Below are 5,746 nucleotides of genomic sequence, written 5' to 3' on the forward strand. Positions count from 1 at the left end.
CGCGACTGCTACTTTTGAGCTCAAGGGTCATATCCTAGCTTTACTTAAAGAAATTCCTTTCTATGGAAAAGACCACGAAGACGCCTACAAGCTTTTGGATGAAGTCAATGATATAGCTGATTACTTCAATGTTCCAAATGTGCCTCGCGAGACTCAGCTACTTCGCATGCTTCTAGTGACATTCAAAGGCGCTGCAAAAGACTGGATCAAGTCACTTCCCCCCGGATCAGTCACCACATGGGCCAAGATGAAAGAAGAATTCATTGACCACTTTTGCCCACCTTCCAAGATAGCCAAGTTGAAGAAGGCCATTGCAAACTTTGAACGACAAGCTGGAGAGTCGCTATATGAAGCTTGGGAGAGGTACAAGAGCTTACTAAGAAACTGCCCACACCATGACCTAAATAGCCAGCAAGAAGTCTCCATTTTCTATGATGGAGTCAATGTCACAACCAGGCAGTTACTTGACTCGCAAGGCCCGCTCACAAAGAAGCCACCCCCGGTGATCAAGGAATTAATTGAAGAATTCTCTAAGCACTCTAGAGAATACCACAACCGAAGAAATGATGTTACTAGGGGAGCCGCATATGCAGCTACTGAAGATTTGTCCGTGGTCATGGCTATGCTAAAAACCATGGATAGGAGGATGGATAAAATGGATCAAACGATCCATGCTATTCAGGTGGGTTGTGAAAACTGCAATGGGCCTCATCTTACTAGAGATTGCGACTTGGATGAAAATGGCAACAAGAAGGTGCAAGTTTGTTACTCAAGTGGAGACCGATATGATGAAGATAGGCGAAAACCAAAGAAAGAGTGGCTCCCATATGAAGAGTACAAGAAGGCTAAAGAGGAGAAGTTCAGGCAGAAAGGAAGAGGGTTTTACCAAAAGGAGGAACCGGCACAAGAAAGAAAACCAAGTTTGGAAGAGATGCTTACCAAATTTGTAGCTGCTTCAGAAAAGAGACATAGTGATCATGATGTTGCAATTCAAGAAACAAGGACCATGCTTAGAAACCAGCAAGCATCTATCCACAACATAGAAACGCAGCTAGGGCAACTTGCTCAACAAATCAACCAAAGATCACCGGGCGAACTCCCCAGTAAAACCGAAAATAATCCATGAGGCGCGCATATAAATATAGTTACAACAAGAAGTGGGAAAATAAATACTCCTCTGGCCCTTATTCAGAATGAAGAACCCAAAGACTCACAGAAGGAGGAAGCAGAAAATCAAGCAGAAAATCAAAATCTTCAATCTGACAGCTCTACTTGCCGAGTACCAAATATGGACTCGGCGAGTACACTGCCAAATCCGAAGGAACAGGTTCCTGAAAAGCTGTATTAGCCTCCAATGCCAAACCCAGCCCGAGCTAAGAAAGAGAAGCAGGAAGAGGAGTACCAGAAGTTTCTAGATCATATCAAGGCTCTTCAAATCAACATACCCTTCATTGAAGTCGTCGCCCAAATGCCCAAATATGCTAAGTTCCTTAAGGAACTTCTCACTAATCGAAGGAAGATGGAAGAAGTGAAGAAGGTAGTCCTCAATGAAAACTGCTCAACTGCTATGCTAAATAAGCTACCAAAGAAGAAAGGTGACCCGGGGAGCTTAACTCTACCTTGCCAATTTGGCAACTTGGCTACCATTCATGCCTTAGCCGATTCAGGAGCAAGTGTGAACCTAATGCCATATTCATTCTTTAAGAAGCTGGATCTCCTGAAACCAAGGCCAATTCGCATGGCAATTCACTTACCAAACAAGACAGTCACGTTCCCAAGAGGCATATGCGAAGACTTACTAGTCAAGGTGGACAAATTCGTCTTTCCTGCGGATTTTATAATCTTAGATATGGAGGCGGATCCTCAAGTCCCGATCATCCTCGGAAGACCCTTCCTCAACACTGCGAGTGCTATAGTAGACATGAGGGATTCAAAGCTTACTTTGCGGGTAGGTGATGATTCTGTAACTTTTGGGGTTGATCAAGCCATGAAGTACGCAAGGAACAGTAACGACACGGCGTTCTCAATTGACATGCTAGACGAACTATTGGAGGAGTGCATAAGTGAAGATTCCAGCAAGTCCACAATTTGTGATGAAGAATTTGATGCAGAAAGAGACTTAATGGAGATTGAAAGGCTGCTGGAAGAAGCTGAATTTGAAGAAATAGTCAAGCAAACTGACAGCTCTACTCGCCGAGTAGGGCCGATCTACTCGTGGAGTTCATCCTCAGAAAAATCAGAAGTCGTGAATGCAGCTACCAACTCGCCGAGTACCTTACCTGCACTCGGCGAGTACAACAGTCAGAACCAAAAATCTGAGCTCAAAAAGTTACCAGAACATTTGGAGTATGCTTTCCTTGAAGATGGAAACCAAAAGCCAGTAATCATAGCCTCTGACCTGTCCAAATCTGAAAAGGAAGAGCTCGTGCAAGTGTTGAAGAAGCGGAAGCGGGCCATAGCATGGAGCATCATTGACATTAAGGGAATAAGCCCATCTTATTGCTCTCACAAAATCAATCTGGAAGAAGGAGCAAAGCCGGTTGTACAGCACCAAAGAAGATTAAACCCGAATATGCAAGAAGTAGTCAAGAAGGAAGTGGTTAAACTCTTAGATGCGTTAATTATCTATTCCATTTCTGACAGTCCGTGGGTGAGTCTGGTGTGCCCAAGAAAGGAGGGATGACGGTCATAACCAATGAAAAGAACGAGCTAATTCCGACACGAACGGTAACCGGTTGGAGAGTGTGCATCGATTATCGAAAGCTAAACGATGCCACTCGTAAAGACCACTTTCCCTTACCTTTTATTGATCAAATGTTAGAAAGATTATCGGGTCATAGTTACTATTGCTTTCTAGACGGATTCTCGGGTTATTTCCAAATACCCATAGACCCAATGGACCAAGAAAATACCACATTTACTTGCCCCAATGGGACTTTTGCTTATAGGCGCATGCCCTTTGGGCTATGCAATGCACCCACGACTTTTCAAAGGTGTATGACAGCCATATTCCACGATATGGTGGCAAAATTCATGGAAGTTTTTATGGATGACTTTTCTGTTTTTGGATCTTCTTTCCATGATTGTCTCACAAATCTTGACTTAATGCTTGCTAGGTGTGAAAAAACCGACTTGGTCCTCAACTGGAAGAAATGTCACTTTATGGTTAAGGAGGGTATAGTGTTAGGCCACAAGGTTTCCAAAATGGGAATTGAAGTGGATCGGGAAAATATTGACACCATTGCCAAATTACCCCCACCAACTAATGTGAAGGGCATTAGAAGTTTTCTAGGACACACGGGTTTTTACCGGCGTTTCATAAAAGATTTTTCCAAAATAACTAGACCTCTAACACAATTACTATTAAAAGATGCACCATTTGATTTTACTAAAGAGTGTTTAGAGGCATTTGAATTTTTAATGGAAAAATTAACTAATGCCCCGATCATTGTTGCACCAAATTGGAGTTTACCCTTTGAAATTATGTGTGATGCTAGTGACTTTGCATTAGGAGCTGTCCTTGGACAAAGGGTTGATAAGCACTTTCGACCCATATATTATGCTAGCAAGACTCTAAATCCAGCCCAAAAAAATTACACCACTGCGGAAAAAGAATTATTATCTGTGGTGTATGCTTTTTATAAGTTCCGTCCTTATTTAGTTTTATCTAAAACAACCGTTTTTACTGACCACTCTGCTATCAAGTATTTATTTGCCAAACAGGATGCAAAGCCAAGACTGATACGATGGGTGCTACTTCTTCAAGAGTTTGACATAGAGATACGAGACAAAAAGGGAATCGAGAATGTAGCAGCTCACCACTTGTCAAGGCTTGAAAACCCACGATTGCACGAAGATAGAGTTGGCGATGATTTTCCAGACAAGTATATTATGGTGACCGTGGGAGAAGAACCATGGTTTGCAAATATAGCTAACTACTTAGCTAGCAATTACATCCCAAAAGATCTCACAAGTCAACAAAATAAGAAATTCTTTTCCGAGATAAAATATTACTTTTGGGATGAACCATATCTTTTCCGAAGTTGTGCGGATGGGATCATACGAAGATGCGTGTTCGGGAATGAAAGCCGGAAAATATTAGAGCATTGTCATAGCAGGCCTACGGGAGGACATCATGGAGCACATTACACTGCAAAGAAGATCTTTGACATTGGGTTCTATTGGCCCACGATTTTTAAAGATGCAGCCCAATTTGTCTAAGAATGTGATGCTTGTCAAAGAGTGGGAAACATTTCATCTCGAAATGAAATGCCACAACATAGTATCCAAGTGCATGAGGTGTTTGATGTGTGGGGGATCGACTTCATGGGACCATTTCCCATGTCTAAAGGAAAAAAAATACATATTGGTGGCGGTGGATTATGTATCCAAATGGGCGGAGGCACAAGCGTTACCAACTAATGACGGTCGGGTAGTGGTGCGGTTTTTAAAGAAGTTATTTTCACGATTTGGGGTCACGAAAGCTCTTATAAGTGACCGAGGCACGCATTTTGCCAATGACCAATTGGAGAAGGTGTTAAAGAAATATGGGGTAACCCATAAATTTTCTACATCCTACCATCCACAAACTAGTGGACAAACTGAAGTGACAAATTGAGCTTTAAAGCGAATCTTGGAGAAATCGGTGGGGAGCAATCGCTAGGAATGGTCGGATAAGCTAGATGATGCACTTTGGGCCGTCCGTACAGCTTTCAAAACACCTATTGGTACTACACCATATAGGTTAGTTTATGGAAAGCAATGCCATTTGCCGGTGGAGATAGAGCATAAAGCATTTTGGGCTTTAAAGATGTGCAACTTCAACATGGAGGAACTCAAGAGCAACCGGTTAATGCAAATGAATGCTCTTGAGGAGCTTAGTAATGATGCATACTCTAGTGTATTGATCTATAAAGAGAAGACCAAGATGTGGCATGACAAGAGGATAAAAGAAAATAAAGAATTTCATGAAGGCCAAAAAGTGTTGCTCTTTAATTCACGACTAAAGCTTTTCTCAGGAAAACTCAAGTCAAGATGGGATGGTCCTTTTCTGGTAAAGACGGTGTTTCCACATGGTGCTATAGAGCTATTGTCAAGAGATGGAACACCTTTCAAGGTCAATGGACATAGGGTCAAAAAGTACGAAGAAGGAGTCCCCAGGAATGAAGGTATGGAAGAATTGATGTTGTTGGAAGGGATTGCAACCACGTAGAAGGGGAGGAGTCCAGCTAATGACTCCTTAAAAAGAAGCGCTTCTCGGGAGGCAACCCGAGTCTCAAGTTTGCATTTTCTTTCCTTTACTTTATTTTTATTATTTTATTTTTTCACTCGTCTTCTTCTAATAATATAATTGCTTGAGGGCAAGCAATGCCTAGAGTGTGGGGTGGATGGTTAAAAATGAGAAAATACATTAATTTTTCAAAAACATTTTAATTTCTATTCAAACTGCAAGGATTACTCGCCGAGTAGGCACGTATACTCGGCGGGTACCTGCCCGAATAACCCAATAAACGCATAACAGCATTTCTACTCGGCGAGTAGAGATCCTCTTTACTCGGCGAGTAGCCAACTTACACAGATGGTATAAAAACTGTAAAATAAGGGTTTTCACCCATTTAACCCATTCACTCGCCGTGCACAGCGTCCTTCAAGCACCCTCTGCTATTTCTTCAGTTTTCCACTTAATCTTCGTCTTTCAAAGGAAAAGGTAAGATCTTTATACTTAAAACTCATCAAAGGTTCAAGC

At 42.0% G+C, this 5,746-nt stretch overlaps 1 non-coding gene across 1 annotated transcript; it reads right to left on the bottom strand.

Annotated features, from left to right (window-relative positions):
• Positions 1-295: 295 nt before the first annotated feature.
• Positions 296-402, bottom strand: LOC111902016 (small nucleolar RNA R71). Its single transcript, XR_002853655.1, has one exon. It is a non-coding gene; the product is annotated as a small nucleolar RNA R71 (small nucleolar RNA).
• Between the last annotated feature and the right edge of the window lie 5,344 nt (positions 403-5,746).

This window comes from Lactuca sativa, chromosome 8 (assembly GCF_002870075.4).
Source record: "Lactuca sativa cultivar Salinas chromosome 8, Lsat_Salinas_v11, whole genome shotgun sequence".
NCBI lineage: Eukaryota > Viridiplantae > Streptophyta > Magnoliopsida > Asterales > Asteraceae > Lactuca > Lactuca sativa.